General features: G+C 44.0%; 1 protein-coding gene across 3 annotated transcripts in view; it reads right to left on the bottom strand.

Annotated features, from left to right (window-relative positions):
* The window catches only part of arhgap35a (Rho GTPase activating protein 35a), a 71,293-nt gene that overhangs the window by 50,282 nt on the left and 1,152 nt on the right, over positions 1-19,859 (bottom strand). For 2 of the 3 annotated variants that reach the window (XR_008834781.1, XM_056440318.1), the window contains exon 1: positions 16,275-17,030. The exons of the other annotated variant lie outside the window; for it this stretch is intronic. The gene's annotated coding sequence lies outside the window, so the exon portion shown is untranslated. Of the gene's footprint in view, positions 1-16,274; positions 17,031-19,859 lie in introns of those variants that run through there. 3 annotated transcript variants of the gene reach the window in all.

The following is a 19,859-nucleotide window of genomic DNA, read 5'->3' as shown; positions in this document are numbered from 1 at the left end:
GGCTTTTATCCAAAGCGACTTACAATAAGTGCGTTCAACCACGAGTACAAAATCAGAACAAGAATCAAGAAAGTAATATTTCTTCGAGAAAGCAAACTACAAAGATACCATAAGCAATACCACAAGTAATACCATGAGACATTCAAAAAGTAATACAATAAGTAATACTATAAGGAAGTGCCATTCAAGTGGCACTGAAAGTATCCCAGTGATACCATTGACCATCCTTCAAGAGATCTCGCTTTTCTCAAAGAGTATGAATCGGAATTCCTGATTTTCTGAACTCTTTCCTCCTCCGCAAACCAGTTGCCCCTAAACGCTCATCAACACCAGGAGTATCGGCGGACAGCGTGAACTCTCACTTCTTCTGATGGATGACACGGTGCGTGTTTGAAGCTTGGAACGGAGGCAGGGTGCGATGCGAGACATTTATGGTGTTGAAAGGAGAGGATGGGATCGCAAAAGAGGACAGAGTGTGGCGGCAGAGAGGAGACCGCGGTGACGAGACCGGGAGGCGCAAGGAGTCGAGGAGAGTGCAATGGTCAGATGGGATTTGAGTCTTTTAACTTCATTCGTTCCGCCTCAGTCTGGGGTCTGTAGATCATGTCTAATTAAGCAGCTTAACATGGCTTAAAAAGCACCGCACAAGAAAGCGCGAGAGCCTTATCTATCAACCTGCTCAAACGATTCTCCGCTTCCCCTTTTCTTCCCGTGGCAGGCGAACATAAATTTCCCCTTGCATGGCCTTTATGCTGGAGAGATTAGAGGCTCCGACATCGAGCTGGATCGCTAGCAGCCGCGGCAATGGCAGCGTGTGTGTGTGTGTGTGTGTGTGTGGCGGGGAGAGGGGAGGCAGATGCTTCCGACTGCAGCGGGAGCGAGTCTGTAGAAGAGGGCGGGGCTCACCAAAACACGAGAGCTCCTGTAATTCAGAGTTTCGGTCCACCAGCCAGACGCCGGCCCCAACGGCCTGAGGGCTCGATCGCACCAGACGCGCCTCTAAAAAACGCCGAGGCAAAAAAACGCCGGGCAAAGCAGCGCGGCGCACCTGTGGAGCGGACCTGCGTGCGCAACCAACCGTTGATTTTGGGTTCAAGGTATTTTAAAAGAGAAAGGAAAGAGTACGGCGAACACCACCATCTATTCCGCCAATTGTGTCTCGATGGCGAAGCTTTCAGTTGTACTGCCGACTGAGCAGGTGTCAGTTTGAGTCGTGTTTAGATTTAGAATCATAAAGATCTTCGTAATTAAATACCGCTAATATAATATGTAATATGAGGTTCTCCTCGGGAAAACAGGAAGGAAAGCCCGCCTCCTGCTTGATCCGATTGGCTGCATTGGCCGAGTGTGACGTTGATGAGCGGCGCGCCTCCGCGCCTCGCGTCTAAAGTTGAGAATATTTTAACTTTTAACCGCGCCTGAACAACGCAAGAAAACCACGCCGCGTGGCATTTAAAAGTCGCGTCTGAAAGTCGCGCCGTCCCATCAGGGAATCAACGGTTTTGCGGGCGACGCGTTTTTGAGAGGCGCGTCTGGTGCGATCGAGCCCCAACGGTGCGCCGCCAACCAGGCAGCAGCGGCAACACCAGTGTGGTCCCGGTTATTTTAAATTGCAGGTGTGAAATCCACAATCTGGATGAAACCCTCATCGAGACTTTGAGGAATCCAGATGTGTTAGCTGCAGCGCTTTTAGTCGGTAGAGCTAAAGTGTGATAAATAATGGACAAAAGAAAAAAATGTAACAATCAAATGCATTTGTTGTTGTTGCTAGTTCTGGACAATTTCGAGACCAGAGGATAAGCGGCACATTAAAAGGTAATGTTAGCTACAGCCCTAATAATGATTTACACTGTGAAATGAAAATGATAATCACGCCCCGTACGTTCAGAAACCCGGATCATGTTATAACCTGTAGACCAGGACGTGAATGGCAAGGTTTGTAAACGTCTTATCTGGAACACGATCAAAACCAGCACACGCCTCAAAACTGGAATACGGCTCTGCGTGTTTAAAATACCGGTTACAAAAGATGCTCCCAACGGCAACGGCATTCACCAAACCTGTTGGTTATCGTCGGGCAGGCCTGGCTGCCACACGTCACCGCAGAGAGATGCGATTGAGGAAGAAAAAAAAAAAGCAGCTGTGACAAAACACAGGAGGGTCACTGGGAGTTTGGCTCCGCCGGGCAACATCCTCCACCTCGAGGCTCACAGGAGACGACGACACGGCCTCCCTTCTTTTCCTCAGGACCTACAAGCAGGGATGCGCCGATCTGATCTGCGCCGATATTCCCATTATCGGTATGTTAAAAAAAGTCCTGTATATAGATTTCCCCAAGAGTTCCAGGAAATGAATGATGCAGATGTGTTCCATACATATCTGAAATCCCCATTTACTGGCAATCAATCCATTTTAATGTATCAATTACGAAATTTTTCAAAGTAAACGTCCTAAACGTTTAAAGAAACCGGTAATTACCTTCGCATTGAAAATGCGGAAGGTAATGTTTTGATCGCCGTGTATTTATTTATATATTTATTTGTATGCGTGTTATTCGCTTCAGTAAAAAAGTATTAAACCGAATCGCATGAAATTTGGTGGGATTGGTTATTATCCGGGGACCATTTGATTAGATTTTGGGATCGATCGGGTCAAAGGTCATGGTCATGAAAAGGTCAACATCTTCTTTTTACCATAGCGCGGTCAATTTATATCCAACTGGCATGCAACTAATGCCAAAATGTTCATAACTTAATGCCCAATCTTGTGATATGCGAAGGTATGCGCTCTACCGAGTGCCCATTCTAGTTTCTTTAATGTTTGAGGTGCTTTATATATGTATTACCTCATAGTCCGAGGCAATAATGCTACACAATAAATAGAATGCTTCAATCGACACCGTGATCGGTGATATCGGATCGGCAGATACTGATTTCAGTGATCAGTGATTGGTGATCGGCACCAAAATACCTGATCGGTGCATCTCTACCTACAAGTGTCACGCTCAAGTCGCCATCTTCTGTATTCCTGCCTCGGCGGTCGTCTCCTCCTTCTGTGAATCCACAAACGCCATCTTCCAGCGACCGGAGGCGGGATGTACGGCATCATCTCCCGTTTGATTTTCGAGACGAGTCAAGATGGCCGCCGCCCAAAAACGGGGTCCATCTTGTTGAAATGCAAAAAATGTAAATAAAGAAAAACACACACCACGGGAGCAACGAAGCGGTTCACAAACAGACTAATGCGCCGATGTGACACGGAGCGTCTCTTTCTGACACCAACTCATCTCGGGCACTCTGGGTGAGAGAGAGGCCCCTGGGCGGAGGAAATCAGCTCGACTGCAGACACACAAATAATATGTGCACAACATGAGAGATTTACATTTACAACTAAATGAAAGAACAACTGATAGAAAGCACAAAGGAAAAAAATAAGAGAGAGAGAGCGAGAAGTAGAGGCTAACAGCTACAGGGAGGCGAAGAGGAGCGCAAGGTAGCGATGAAGAGATAAAGTCAAAGCCTGACTGATGTAGTGAAGAGAAGGAGTGCGGGGCTTGGAAAAAGGAGGGAGAGATGAAGAGAGAGCTGCTATCTGATCGAAGGGATTTGCCCTTCCCTGAAACAGTAATTTACTAAAGCCGTTCGACAGAGGCCCATCAGTGGTGATCTGCTGGCAGATTAGACGACAAAACCATCATCCCTCGCTTTCCCCCCCAGCCGATCGGCGCCGGGCGGCGAGCGCGAGGCCGAGGGGGAAGGGAGGAGGACACGGGAGGGAGGGGGCAAAGGGTCCCGTCTGTTTGTTGAATTTAGGGGGGGGGGGGCTAAATACCCAAACACATGTGCGCACACAACACGGACGGGAGATGAGTCGGAGCCGTTGCATGTTGGTCGCAAAAGCCGAGGATTTGTCGTTTATAATCGGTTTTCTGCTCTTGTTTCCTCTGCTCGCTCGCTTGTGCTTTTTTTTTTTGGGGTGCAGTTTGTATCCTGCCCCGAAGGCCCTCGCATCATTCCTCCGTCGTGTTGGTCCAGCGACCCAGCGTGCGCTAAAAATTCTGACTTTCGGCAGGAGGGCAAATCTTAACTTTTCTCATTCTTGACGACCGCGTTGCAGAAACAAGGGGATTCTGGGAGGTGAGGAACATAACATGCCGCCGAATCGAAATTCCAAACTCAAATGTCGGCCGTGTGGCTCACCAAATGGTTCCGGTGGCGTGTTAGATGTACACGTCACACGCTTAGACCCGTGACTGAGCTCTTCGTGGCCATGCAGCCCGAACCATCGTCATCGTGAAAAAACAAACAGCGTAGAACAACAAGCAGCGGGCTGTTCCTTCCCCTCCCTGCTTCCCGTCTTCCCCCGTTGGAGCTGCTGCCCGAGCTCACGAGACACCAGAGGATCCCCAGAGGCCCTGAGGAGAGGACTGACATCACCCACCCACGTCTCCTGTCAACTCTGACCTCTGGGGGGAGGGAGGGAGGCAAGGACAATGCCCGAGATGCAAGCCCTGCTCAGTGATCTAAAAGCAGAATACCCTCTTCAGAGTTGCACAATTTCCCAGAATCTGATCCACTATGGCAAAGCACTGAGGGACATCGGGGCAGAGATCGGAAAATTTGACAGATGTGAAGCAAAAACGGAAATATTGTGGAAGGCAGTTTCTGTAAAACACGAGTTGAAAGAGTTTTGCTTAGAGCTCGAACAATAAGTGTGCTCCAGTGTAATACTTGTTGTGGTTCAACGGCAGGCTAAACTAGTCTCAAACACTGGTTCGGTTGGTTCTAGAAGTACCTTGCATTTGAAACATGACTCAAAAGGGTCCGACATGTTTACGGCAGCAAGTCGGCGGATGTCTTTGACATACTTTTGGACATTTTCACCTCATAATTCAGACTTCTTTCTCATTCTTCGCCTCTCTACTCGTACATTTACATACTTGCTTTGCACAATACACTGAACACAGCAGGTGGTTGAGATAATGGAAGGATCAGCAATCTCATAATTATAGCTGTGGTGTGACACTCTGCCAGAAGTTTGACAGGAAACTCATAAAAAAGGCACGGTAATGACCAATTACTGCCATCAACCGTGAGTCTGAATGTTTCCAAGATTACACAATCGCATAACCAAAAATTATGCCCGGCTTTGTTTAAGTTCTTACTTCGTCAGCTTCAGTATTTCACTTACAACGTCCAATACGTACTTCACGGTTGAGATAAAGTATTGCCGCAGCACTCAGACAATACTGGAGTTGAGAAGTCGAAGAGATCGCCACTCAAAACAACTCATCCTTCTCCGGAGTCTTTAAATCCCTCACACTAATTTCCGATTGTGCTTAAAAGCAGCGGTCGTGTTTTAAAGCTTCGTCTTGGTATCCTTGGAAGGAAGCAGACATGATAAACCACTTCGATTGGACTAAAGATCCGTTGGCTTGACGGTGGACTACGAAACAAGCAACGCTATTAGCCGGAGTTCAGATGTTCCGACATGGGCAAAGCTTAGTTCTTGTTCAATCTATTCTAAGTGATCCAGGATCGGGATTCAAGTATTACTAATGCATCGTGAATGTGATGTTCCAACCACAATACCGTGATGTCTCTGAGCGTACTCAACTCGTCTCTTGATTGTTCGATATAACGATTGTTCGATCAACGATTGAGAACAAAATAAATTCTTAAAATCCGCATTTACCAAAGTCACTGCAGGGCGAATACGCCATTAGTCATTCAGAGTAATGACTGATTAACTGCTTTGCCGTTTAGGAGTAGCTGCACGACATAACAAACGCTTCCCTGTTGGTTGGAACCCACTTACATCAAATGCTCAAGTTGAATGCCATTGAACAATAATATAAAAACACTATAAGAGTACACCAATACTATATTTATATATTAATAAGAAGAAAAAGAAGAATGTAGGTATGGCATGCTTTAAATGTTTTTTTTAAAGTTTTAAAATATAATTAAAATAGTTACATATATAAATACATTATAAGTTCAATGCAATCATTGTTCATGAAATATAAATATTTTAATAAAACCAATAAGTGTAATCATGATTCATGGCACTCCAAGGCTACTTGTGAGAGTCAGTTTTCGTGCCACGGGGAGTATGACACAGCCTGTAAAGACGGACCTGGCGGAGCTTGGACCGTGCTGAGTTGCATTTTGGAAGATTGTATTTTGGAGCTTGACCTTTACTAAGGACAACTAGTTAGTGCCTCTGCGGCACAAATCTTTTTAAAGCCTTTTTTCACTATTCCGATGTTGCCGATATTTATGGTAACGGCGAACTTCAAGATCTGGAGTACCCCTTTAAAAAGGGATGATAATTATTTTTACATGACTTTAGGGAAATTAGACATTTGGCATTTCATTTTTAGAAGATCACATCTACCTGTACAAAGTGACGAATTCAAATGTTAATTTAAATGGAGAGAAAATGCTGCGTCCACCTCTTTTCTCCTCACTATGCCTCCACAAAGTGATCCAAGCTCCAATATTTCAGTGGAGATAAGGTCTCCGTGGAAAGCCAACGCTGCAATGTGACTTATGTAACCGACACCAGAATTAGCATCCCAGAGGTCTCCTAGAATGATGACAATGCCAGCGGTCTGTCAATGTTTTCATCCCCACGTTTAACCAAACATTAGTCCGTATGAGGTTCACCTCTCTCTCTCGTATTGTCTTTCCTGCAGTCACATGGATTGAAGCCACAACGGGCCCGGCTCGCAGCTCGTCCGGACCTGACGAACGACACTGGCGACGACCTTTTCCCTCATTGGGCAAAGCGCAGGGTTCTTACACATTTCGACCAATGGATTTCCATGACTTCCATAACTTTTCCATGACTTTAAACCAAATTTCCACGACCAAACTGAAATCTCGGTATAAACATTAACAACTTAGAGAATTTTGTATTCAAAAAATGAGAATTCCAAAGCATACAGTTTACCTTAAATGAAACAAATGAATGAGACAATAGTTTGATTCAACGAATAAACATTTCTATTCATGTTTATTCCTTTAAACACTTATATAAATGTTTATTCTTTATGTGCAAATCCATCTGTTTCCATTAATTATTTCAAGCTCGGCCTAAATGAACATGTGATTATAACAAATTTCCATGACTTTTCCAAAACTTTTATGATTTTAGTCTTTTCCATGACTTTTCCAGGCCTGGAAATTACCACTTTTCCAGGTTTTCCATGACCGTACGAACCCTGAAAGCGGCTCTGCATTCTCTTCTTTCCGATGACTGTGACTAACACGAGCCGTGGCGCGGCGAGGCCCGTCTTCTCCCCGAATAACCCTCAAAACCCCCCCAAAAAAACAACCTCAGAGAAATGTTTACATTCCGCCCCCCCCTCCATGTTTCCCGAACTTTTATCTTCGCGGCTCAGGACATTCATGCCGTGTCAGCATCGCGGCGACAGGACTTGTGCAGACTCAGATTTGCGGTTCACCCGGATGATGTATTCAAAAAGTATAATTAGAAACTTCAGCAAAAACTATTGTGAGGCCGACTTCATTCCAACACCTTTAACTGACTCATGGACGGTAACTTTAAATAGGACACACGATCCCACCGTGACTACTTATGCGTGTCCTTGGCTGTGTTAACCGTTTACTCGGCGTTAGGCAACACGGTGACTTTTAAACTCTTTAAACCGAGATGAGACGTTTAGAGTCGCAGCCACGCTAACGAGTGACGCGTTGCTCCGGTCCTCATCGGAAATGCTACAAAATGGTGGATGCTTAGGAGCTGCTGGAGCACTGCAACAGGAAATGAACTCTGACATAAGAGCTATGGCTCTTGGAGGGCCCCCCCCCCCAAACTGCATCCTGGGAAATTACAGCACTGGAGAAGAGAAATGACCCACGTCACCCCAGGAAAACCAAACTCGGAGCTAAATCCATTTACAACCCTCCAAAATGGCAACATGATATATATCTTTCTGGCATTCATAGCAGCCTTTTTTCAAATTGCCTTAATAAATTCAACCATTCAAAGGCGAGTCATCACTATGATTATTTACTTAGCACACACAAATGTGCTCTTTGACTCAAAAACAGTAACGCCGAGAGCAACCAGGTCAAAACCAGGCCAACGGAGATTGGTAACACTGAAGTCTTTCTTTCATTCAGATGAACCACCCAGCGCCACACGAAGAGAAGGAAACCAGAGGAGGGGGGGGGGGGGGGGGTGGAAACAGAGAACGACAACGCTCCCATCCAAAGACGGCACAGCGCAGTACCATGTGGCTCCGGCTGCTTTGGGTGTGCCTCTAGCGGTGGAATCCATCTGCCGCGCCGCTCTCCGTTTTATGGCCGTTTTTCCCCCAGCCGTGAGACAATAGTTTGGACGTCATTAGCTAAGTGGCGGCTGGATGACGGGCTGCGGCGCTGCAGGTCGATAACGGCAGGCCGAGCCGTCCGCGGACGGGAGCGGTGCTTACTCATCGGCACCCGGCTGCTCGGGCCAGAAGAACCGGGACGCGGCCAGATGTGAGCGACGTGGAGGTGTCGGCGGGCGGGGGAGGGGTCACTGCCTGTGATAACAAATGGGATACACAGCCACCATATCTTCTCACCTTAAAGAGAAGATGATGTCCACTGTCACACAGCTGTCTAATGTCCAGAACCGCTCCGACAGTTATGTTATGAGGGTGAGGGGGGGGGGGGGGGGTCAGCCAGTGTTAGGTACACTGTGCAGCACACTTACTTTAATTCAGTTAACAAGTTAGCCACTTCCAATGCAAATTGACTAAACTTTCAAAGTCGGGTGGCCTCGGCCATGAATACTGAACAATAACCGCCACACGATGAATTGTAAATGTTAAAATGCCTCGGGCGAGCTCCAAGATAGGAATACCTCAAATCACAACATTGTCAAATGAACCCCGTGTCCAAATACAAGGGCTTAGTGTGTCCTTTTGTGTGGGAGAGCGTGTCCACATCGTCACACTGGTGGCCTGTGGCATCTCCCCCGAAGTGGCATCTGAGATTAACGTCTCGTGACAAGGCGGTGCCCTCCCCGCGTCCTCGACCACAGATGACTGGCGTCCCACTGGGCTGCGGGACAGGACACGGGAGCCACCAGGGGTACGGAAATAAAACGGCAACGGAAATATTGTGTGAATTGTGGGAAAAAGACACGCGAGAAAGGAGCAAAGAGGCAAGAGCAATCAATCAATAGAGCATCGGAGGAGAAAAGTAAGAACAACTTGGGGGAGGAGCTAATTTCAAAGGCTTCTGGTTGTTTGGGTCCACAGGCAACGTTTCCCTCCCACTCTACTCTACTCTCTCGCTTTTCATCTTCGATGTTTACCAATCTGTGATTCAACCTGCCAACATTAAATCAGAACACCTTTCTGCCTCCCACTCTCCACCTCTCTCTTCCTGCATGCTGCAGGTGTACAAAGACACTCCCAATAAAGTTGCCAGAGACAAAAACAGCATGTCCAGTAAGAGACATCGTAATGAAAAGACAACACGGCACAGAAACTAAACGTCATGTTCCTGTCTTATCAAAAGTCTTTACCCACGTTAAAAAAGCAGTTATGTCTTAACATAAAATATATCTAAAGGGGTTACAACCCACAGTAAATGCACCAAATATATATATATAATAATATATATATACTTATATACACTACCGTTCAAAAGTTTGGGATCACTTAGAAATGACTTTCTTTTTCAAAGAAAAGCACTATTTTTTCAATAAAGATAACATTAAATTAATCAGAAATAGACACTATACATTGTTAATGTGGTAAATGACTATTCTAGGTGGAAACGTCTGGTTTCTAATGAAATATCTCCAGAGGTGTATCGAGGCCCATTTACAGCAACTATCACTCCAGTGTTCTAATGGTACATTGTGTTTGCTAATCGCCTTAGAAGACTAATGTCTGATTAGAAAACCCGTGCAATTGTTAGCACAGCTGAAAACAGTTATGCTGGTGATATAAGCGATACAACTGGCCTTCCTTTGAGCTTGAAATTTGTAGAACAAAATTAATACTTCAAATATTAATCATTATTTCTAACCTTGTCAATGTCTTGACTAGGAAATAAATCGATAAATTATAAACATTATCGATTCGATTATTGTAGAAGCAATACAATAATATTATCGGATTATTACGGGCGCGCAACGTTGATTTGGGCGGAGTATAAACGCAGAGAAGCGCCAGCGCAGGAGAGGGAGAGAAGAGGCGAGCGCGGAGCTGGAGGGACACGCAATCGCCTGGGCCAGAGAGGATGAATGCGCTGAGCTGGTGCTGCGCTGGATCGTGTGACCTGCTTCACGCGAGTCTGGATGCGGAAGTCGATCACGAGTCGCGCCATCGCCTCGCATGGCGCCCCGAATGTACGCGCGAACCCATATAAACCCGTTCATGTCACCACTAAGAACACGAGTATTGGTATTTTATGACGCGTGTGTATTTATTCCGGAGAATTATTTATAAATTTTGGATGGAGGATTAAAGGCAACGGAGATAGGCCCACGCGCTCCAGCCGCGGCAGGCATGCTGCAGCAGCGCCAGCAGCAGACGCGTGAGCTGAGCTCTACTCGTGCGTCTTTATGAAGTATCGATCCTTAAAAATAAATCAAATCTTTAAAATATGCTAAATTTGTTATTACCGCTACACCCGTGACAGCAGGCGTGACAGCAGACATTTCAAGAGACTAACATTCCAGCTAACGCTAACCTAATCTCCCAGCTGATTGGCGAACGCTGCCTGCGTCCCAAGATGTGTTCAAAGATGGAAGAGCCATTTTCCCATTTTTTCCGCTTTCCACCGCTTTTCTCACCCGGCAGCGGGCCAATAAAAAAATAGGCGGCCTGGTGAATCTGATATTGTTCAGGGGCCACATGGGGACCACTGCTCAGAAACCAGGGACTCTGCTCTGGTTGTGGAATTGAGTCAGGTTCATCACCTGTGTGTCAGTGAGTCCACCACATGGTGACCAGTGACAGGACCTCTCCTTTGACTTTAAACCACATTTCCATGATTTTTCATTTATTAAAAATTTAGTGATACTTGTGACAGTGACAGACAAAGTGAGAAGATGTAGTAAACTAACAATGAGAATTCCAACCATATATATATATATACCGTAAAAATTAAATAAACAAAATTTGCATTATTTTCCAAATATTTTGGGATTTTTTTTTTTTTTGTTCAAATACTTTTCTAGGCCTGCTAATAGCCCATTATAAAATTCCATGACTTTTTTTTTTCCCCATGACCGCGGACACCCTGTTTTGAAAAAAAGGTTGAAAAAAAAAAGTTTTTTTTTTTTTATCCGATTAATCGATAAAATAATCAACCGATTAATCGATTATCAAAATAATCGTTAGTTGCAGCCCTAGTCTTGACTATATTTTATATTCATTTGATAAATAAAAGTGTGATTTTTCATGGAAGACACGAAATTGTCTGGGTGATCCCAAACTTTTGAACGGTAGTGTATATATATATTGAATATATAAATGTATACATATTCGATAAATATATATATTGAATATATATATTGAATATATATTAGTATCGCCACAACTTCAGTTTCCCAAAAATGTAAATGTTTCTTAAATTAACTCTGTTAGGTCACCGCCTCTTCACTTGTATTGTTCTGTGTTTTCTGTTCGTAACTTTGCGTTTCTTATGTTGCCGACTGGCCAGGTCACCCTCGAAAAAGAGAGCGAGTCTCAATGGGATTCACCTGGTTAAATAAAGATTTAAATAGAAAATAAAAAACTTGACTCAATGGCTCTGCAGTTTGTAAACTGCGAAACACTAAAGCAAGTTGCTGTAGTTCGTCACACAAGCCATTGGCGTAAATTACAATGTTTACAGAACAGTTAGAAGAGAAGACCTGAGGATTAATGGGGTTTTTCTCTCTCTCGCTTGTAATAGTACACCTAAAAAAGGAGCAGCTTACGAGTGCAGCCAGTCTTTCGTAGATAACAGCTCACCTCAGAGTGTCTCAGTCACACCGAAGTTGGCGCTACAGGAGCCTTTCCGGATGAAATTAATCCGACTGATGATACATGATGATGTAAGGATGTACTCCAGCACTGAATAACATGATGATGAACGCATAAGGTAAGTTTCACAGCGGGTAATCGGAGAGAGATGTACCATCATACGAAATATACTAAATACAGTACTCCACCTGTCTGCATTTGAAAAGAAGAGAAAGAATAGACATGCTTCCTACTGAACGAACAAGTTGGATGAGAATACAACTCCTGCAACTTCTCCCGCAGCTGGTGTGCCACCTGCCACCATTCATCACGACAGTTGCCAGTTATTTGTGATTTGAATATTACGTAGAATACATGAAGAAAAAGCCCTCGCCTTTAAAATGTCGCCCTCCTGAACCCACCCAGAGGAGACGCCCAGTGGCACCAAACGGGGGAGAATCTCCACAGAAAAGAGTCAAACAATGACACACAGGGACTTCTCATGACTTCCGGCCCAATTTAGGCAATGAGCTTGACAGGTTAAGACACAAGTGTTGGGTTTAGGGCGAGTCCAAATGCGTGAGCTTGTATTTTTGTGTCCACAGACTAAAACTAAATCAAAGTGATCCTTTAATACTCGCGTAGGTGGATTTCAGGGCCACCTCTCTCGGTTCCTGAGAAGTTTCCAGTGTCTACGGCCTTTCAATATTTTTCGAGCACAGCCGGCGTAAACAGTGACTCACTCAAAAACAATCAAAGGCCATTCGACCCTGAACACTATCAAGGAGTGGAATATGGAGATCTTAAGGTGGGACACTTCTCTTTTCTTTTTTTACATGCGAGTATAGCAGCAGTCGTCCGACCTATTTAACTCATAACATTTTAACTATACAGACATGCCGAGTCATGGAATTCAGCTGTGGCCAATTGCCAAGCAGCGGGGTTACTTATGGCTGTCATTGATTGGTTAATCCCAGAGCAGAAAGCTGAAAGGGCACATACCAGGACGGCAGCCTGAAGCAGAAGCTGGCCGCTCGCGTTTTACGACACTCTCTCATGCTTATAGCTTCTTTTTTCCTCTCCTCTTAAAAGACTACCTGCTTTGTTGCGTCACTCTCTTCCTGTTCCTAGTTGTATCCCTTTATGTTCCCCCTCTGCAGCTCTTCTAAATGACCATAGCCCATTAGCCTTACCCCTCTGTTGTGTAATTGTATCTGGAAAAAGCAAAAAAAACACAGGGCCGCTCACGTCCAGAGGTCACCATTCCTCTGTGGCTTACATCCTGGTCCTTCATCTCCATGGCCACCGGGATTCCAAACAGTGTCTTTTTTTTTTCTTCTTTTTTCTCAGGAAGAACCACGAAGACTCGTTAAAACTACCCTAACATGGCAATATGGCCGCCATTCAAACCGTGAATCACATCTAAAGCCCATGCTTCCCACCAGTATTAACCATTAATAATGCATTTGCTTTGTATAAGCAATATCATAATCCAGTGGGCTTGGGATAAGAGAGTAAATGCAATCTTTATGACCCATTGATTCAATAAAAATGACTTACAAACTTCTTTGGTGAACCATTTATCTCGGCATAGTGATATAATACTAGTGATATGTTCCTCTACTTTTTTTTCTCCATGAAATAAAAACAAGCCGCAACCGTCATTGCCGATCGGGGGTCGGTTCCCTCGTCCATAATTCGGCCATTTAAAGCGTCTCTAAAACAGAACGGGGGCACACGACAGAGGCCTTTCTATCAAGCGGCAGATCTGCGATGAGCAAGAGAGCTGGACCAGAGGGGAGAGAAGGGAACCTCAGTTCAACCGACGCGGGCGCACTTTATCATGGAAATTCGGATACAATCGTCCCAGAATGCACTTCTCTCTGCCTAATAATCGGCCACCAGAACAAGGCCGCCATTGAGGAGGAGAGTGACTGTAATCTACTCCGCCAAACTCAAAAGATGCCGGCTATAATTAGCTCTATTCTCCCATCAAACACCCGGATTACACCGACGAGCTCTCCTGCGATGGAAGGGAGATGAGATTTAGCGAACGGCATATTTTCAGATGAGCGGGGGACATTTTCAATCCCTGGCATACGGAGTCGCTCTGCGTTGACAAGCGCGCTCGCTGTGAAATTGGCAAAAGAGTCGGAGGCCGCTGTTTCACAGTGTTTTATGGAAAGAGAGAGAGCGAGGTTTGACATGGAAATAATATTGTACGGTTCCAGTTTTCAAATTGAGCGACATTAAAATCAAAATAACCCACAGCTGGATTTACGGCTTTAGAACACGTTCCACACTTAAGGGCTCAAGCACTCTCCGACTGCCTTTATCGTTTCAAGTCCGTGTTGAGAAGTCGTATTAAAAAGATAAGTGAGGACTACTTTACACTTGATTTAAAAAAGATTAGATATCCCTGCACCGTTTCTGCTTCCCTCGTTTATCTGTCCGCATAACGCGACAGATTCTCACGACCAGTGCCCTCATCAAAAGGATATACGTCCACATCTCCGGCCGACATCCTGACGAACAAAGCCCGGCCTCCTCTAATCCCAGGAACATGTTCTAGCCGAGGGACTAACAACACGATGTGCAGCCCAGAGGCAGGCAGGCAGACGGGGGTGATGCTGGTAGCTAGGCCTGCTGCCTTGGCAAATGGCACGGCTATTAGGGGAGGAAGAGGCTTCCTGGAGAGGTGTGACTGCACTGCATAGGGCCCAATCAAGCAGAGAACAGAAGTGCCGACAGCTGCTAATGCATTTACCTCAGAGCAAAGAGGCTGCCTTGCCAAGGAAAGTGTGTGTGTGTGTGTGTGTGTGTTTACTTCCTCCATGGTCGTCCCAATAAGCTTGATTAAGATGAAAGATCAAAAAGCACTCAGTGAAAAAGAAACAGCCGGCAAACGCAGGGGGCACGTGTCAACTTATTAGCTCGGGAAGAACGGAAGATCCACATCATAAATCCATTATGAAAGGACAGTTCCTGTTTTTTGAGAATGTCCCTCTCTATCTGGCAGTGACACAGCAGTGCAGGCCCCGGCCCGTGTTGTGTTAAGGCCGTATCACAAACCCACACAGACATTCCCACTTATCTCCTCCTCTGAAGTCTTTCACAGTCGATCTTAAATCAATATTCCAGCGGCAGGTAGAAAGATCACTTCAAAATGAAAGTACTGAAGTCCAGTGGACTCTGAGAAGGAACAAAAAAAGGGAGTGGCTGGCAGGGCAATGACCACTTTGCAGTGGACTTAGGCCGTAACACACCGGTGACTAATTCTGTCGTAAAAATAGATTAATGGGAGTGTTAATTGTTATCATTAGGTCAACCTAATCAGTCCGCCTGGACCTTGTGTCGGAACATCAACGGGTTGGACACGCAGCATCCAGACAGGTCAGGTTAGATATCCACACATGAGATATAGATGTATTTAGTAAATCCTGTCTTTTGTCACTTGTGTCAAGGGTAGTTAAACGGGAGCAGAGCAGGGCGTACACACATGATCCAACTGTCACCAGGAAACACTGTACATGCAGCGTGGATGTTTACAAAGTTAGCGAGGCATTTAACAAAAGAGAACAATAAAAATCACTGAAAAATGTCTAAATGCAAGTATATATCCAAAAACTGATGTGTGGTTTGTAGGCAGTAATTTGCTTAAAACATGACACTTAAAAAAAACCCAGGCAGCTACAATAAACAACTATCACAAAACCTCACTCTAAAAAATCAGCATGTGATCAGAACATTAATAAAAACACAAAGAAACGCAGCATCAAACTGTTGTTGTGTCAGCCAACACAAAGCCCCCTATTTCCACTAGTTCTCTACCAATTGAATATCTGGATTGCTCCTGATATTCAAGGGGAGTTTCTCCAGGCCCTGACAAGGACCAATGCATTCCAGGTGTTGTTGTACAAACAATTGTAATGTTTGGACAAGATCTTTTTTTTTTTTTTTTAAAGTAATGACCGCCTTTCTCCTGTGTGAACTTCCCAATTAAAAAAACAAAAGAAAAAACATACATAGGGCAACACATGGAGCCTCCATTAGAACCAAGGCATGCATCGCCATTAGAATAATCATTACTATTACGGGCTTCAAATGCCTCCAGCCTCCGGGAGGGGGCTGGAGGGGCTAGGGGGGGGGGGGGGGGTGACTCCCAGCTTCTAGTGATTCGCATTAACCCCACGCTGCAAATGTCGACGCCTGAAAATATGATTTTTAAATGCTCCATTCCCGGTGTAATATTTGGTGCAATAAAAAGCAGTGTCTCGTGCGGTCTACATACCATAGCATTCCTCCCTCTCTCCAGCTCTCTCGTCCGCTCCTTTTTCTTTCTTTCTTGCTTGCTTTCTTTCTTTCTTTCTCTGTCTCGCGCTGCTCCTCCGCTCACCGCCGGGTGAAAGACTTTAAAAAACAGATTAAAACACTTCCTCGCAGCACTGACATCGATTATTTTTTTCCGCCTTTTTTTTTTTTTTTTTTAAATTAACAGGCTAGTCCATAGTCTCTCTCTCCTCTCTCTCCCCCCATTAAGTGCTCGTTTTCATCAAGGCTGAAGTTTTCAGAAACGAGATGCGTATCTCTCTCTCTCTCAGAGGGGAGGAGAAGAAGAAGAAGAAAAACTAAATTCTCGTCAGGAAAAGAAGAAGACAAAAAAAAATGCTGTTCGAACTCCGGTCTCTTTTTCCTCGCGGCTGAGAAACGAGAAGAAAAAAGGGGGAAGGCGGTGTAAAAAAAAAAGAAGGAAAAAAAGCGCTGTTTCGGCGTGTTTTTTTCCTCCTCCTCCTTCTTGATTCAACCACCACGTTGTTTTCACCAATTATTATTTCCTTTGTTGTGTCAAAAATAAAGAATCCGTATGAACCGCCATTTAAAAAAGCCTTCCGTTACCGAAGCGAACACTTTTTAGCTCGTCCGAAACCGTCGGAGTCTCCTTCGCTAATCTCCGAGCCCCCTCTTTACGGGCGAAGCGTGTGGCGGTGTGTGTATAAGTCTATTTTATTTTTCAGCTTCACAATAATGGCGGCGGACCTTCTCCCGAATCCAGCATCTGCCCTCCTATTCACCAGAGAGAGAGAGAGAGAGAGAGAGAGAGAGAGAGCGTGCGCGCGCGCGAGAGAGAGAGAGGGAGAGAGTCTCGCCCAGCGGTTCATGGACACAATTACAACACACACGCACTCTGTTTATGAAGATCATTTTTTTATAAATATGTTTAAACACGTCATATACATATTTTAAAAATCACATTAAACAGTCAGAACATGTCTCTCTGGATTTTGTATTTTTTCCTCCTTTTTTTTGTTGGTAAATATTTATTATTTGTGTGATAAATCCACTAACAAACATACATACATTTTTGAAATAATAATTTTCAAAAATACACCCAAACTTATTTTAAAGGATGACCTCAGCTATATGAAGGCTATACTGCAACTACATCTAGATGAGTGTTTCCATGCTGTTACTTTGTACTTATAATTTCAATCAATTCATTTTCATATACATTTTTAAAAATCACATTAAACAGTCAGAACATGTCTCTCTGGATTTAGTATTTTTTCCTCCTATTTTTTTTGGTAAATATTTCTTATTTGTGTGATAAATCCACTAACAAACATACAGAAATATCTATAACAATAATTTTTAAAAATACGCCCAAACTTATTTTAAAGAATGATAAACTATATGAAGGCTATACTGCAACTACATCTAGATGAGTGTTTCCATGCTGTTACTTTGTACTTAGAATTTCAATCAATTCATTTTAAGGAATAATGCATTGTTGTTTTATTAATGTTGAAACAAACAACACAAAGTACATTGTTGACGTCAAGGCATCACAATAACTTCCTTTATGTGGCGCTTAATAATTTATAAAAGGTAAAGATGGGGGAGGAAACTCTTTCATTTCCCACTCATCATTATTATCAGCTTACATCATTTGTCAGTCTTAAAGTCTGCCTTTCTATCTCATCTATCTTTAAATATGATGCACTGTTTTAGATTAAAGTGTAGAGCCATGTATACAACAGCCTGACATATTCTGTATAGAGTACATTTACTCTTGCTACTTTAAGCACATGGTGATACTAAAGCAATAGAGGGGTATTTTTACATAAAGGTATCTATAGTCTCCACTGACGATTACTTAACTACACAATGGATTTTATCTTGGGCCTGACAATAATATTCCTACTTCTACACAAATAAAAAACTTCAAATTGGATGTACAGCATCACTGCTGTCAGACTATTATTATGTGTTCCACCGTGTTCTACTACAACAGTTCACGAGCTCCAGGAAAATAGGTATTAATTGTAATTAATTGACTTTATTTCGGGCCCATTTGCCTTCTTGGCCCCATGTTTCACACAAAATGTCTTCTCACAACTGTTCCCCATTTTTTTCTGTACAAACTCCAAGATGTGTCCTCTCCTATAGTTGTTAAGGTCCCGTGGCTAAGAGATTTGTTGAGCGTTCACCCACAACGACTCCTATATCGAAAACGGTATCGAACAGCACGGAGGGGAAAATATCTAACATGGCCCCAAAGATTAGTCATAATTCTAGATGTTATGAGCAGAGTCATCCACTTGTGCTTTGATTTCACTATGAAACATGTTTAGATCTAGGAGTATTCTTTTCTTAGTAAGACCATGCATGGCTGCACCAACAGCTCAAACTCATGTCTAGGTGTCTGGCATTGGGACTTTCTCCTTGGATTTCACCTCCTCTCTCCTATCTGGTGATCTAAACTCTATCAGATATGAAAACAAATACTTGGCATGTAAAACCCAATTCATTGATTAGAATTTTTATTTCACACATTAGAGGATGGGCTGCACGGTGGTGCAGTGGCTACAGCACTGTCACCTCACAGGGTTTGGATCCCCGATCCCGGGCGCTCCTTCCGTTTGCACGTTCTCCCTGTGGCGGCCCTCCGGGTTCTCTGGCTTCCTCACACTGCAGCTTAAGTTAATTGGAGACTTTAAATTGCCCTTAAGGTGTGAAGGTGAGTGTGAATGGTTGGTCTGTCTCTATATAAGTGGCCTGCGATACACTGGCGACCTGTACAGGGTGAACCCCGCCTCTCGTCCAATTTCAGCTGGGATTGACTCCGACGACCCCGCGATCCTAAAATAGGATAAGCGGTTTGGGGAATAGAATGGAAAGCTAGAGGATAGTTAGGAGTGAAACACTGCACCATTGAAGCCATACAGACATCATGTCCGAAGCTTGTCATCGAAGATACAATAAGCCCACCTCTTGGGCAGTTGAACAGCGAAACCAAAACATTAAAAAAAACATATTATTTTTATAACGTGACATTTTTCCTTCAGACGTTGTCAAATTATATTATAATACGTGCACTGTGTGTGCTTTGATGGTTTTAAATGTGAACCAACATTAAATACACAGTCAGTCAGGGTTCAAGGTGCACTGACCACCTTTTGAATAGGTCCACAGACTTCTGTCCAATTGCATAAGTCACCGTGTTCTCAGTCATATTTACATGACCTCAATCGCATAGAGCAAGATTAGCAGGGGTCAAGGTCTCTGTTGAATTTTCTGCCTAAATTTGACATCCTTCTCTCTTGCTGTTTTTTCAACTTGGAGTTGAGCCTGCATACAACTAGCTTATTTAGCAATTAAATTATGAAACAAAAAGGTTATTTATGCTATTCAGTTTTCATGTGAAGGTTACGACATGTTGGGTTTTTATTACCTTAGACGCACCAGAATGAAAACACAGCTGCAAACACGAGGAGGAAAAACGACGTTTATCTTTAACTCACTGGTGGGGTTTTCCCTTTCAATTGATATTGTTTCTCTATCAACCCTCTTTGTATTTGTAGCTGAAATATGTATG

This window comes from Pseudoliparis swirei, chromosome 20, assembly GCF_029220125.1.
Source record: "Pseudoliparis swirei isolate HS2019 ecotype Mariana Trench chromosome 20, NWPU_hadal_v1, whole genome shotgun sequence".
Classification (NCBI taxonomy): Eukaryota; Metazoa; Chordata; class Actinopteri; order Perciformes; family Liparidae; genus Pseudoliparis; species Pseudoliparis swirei.
The sequence above is the reverse complement of the archived record's forward strand: the minus strand, read 5'-3'. Positions and strand labels throughout refer to the sequence as shown.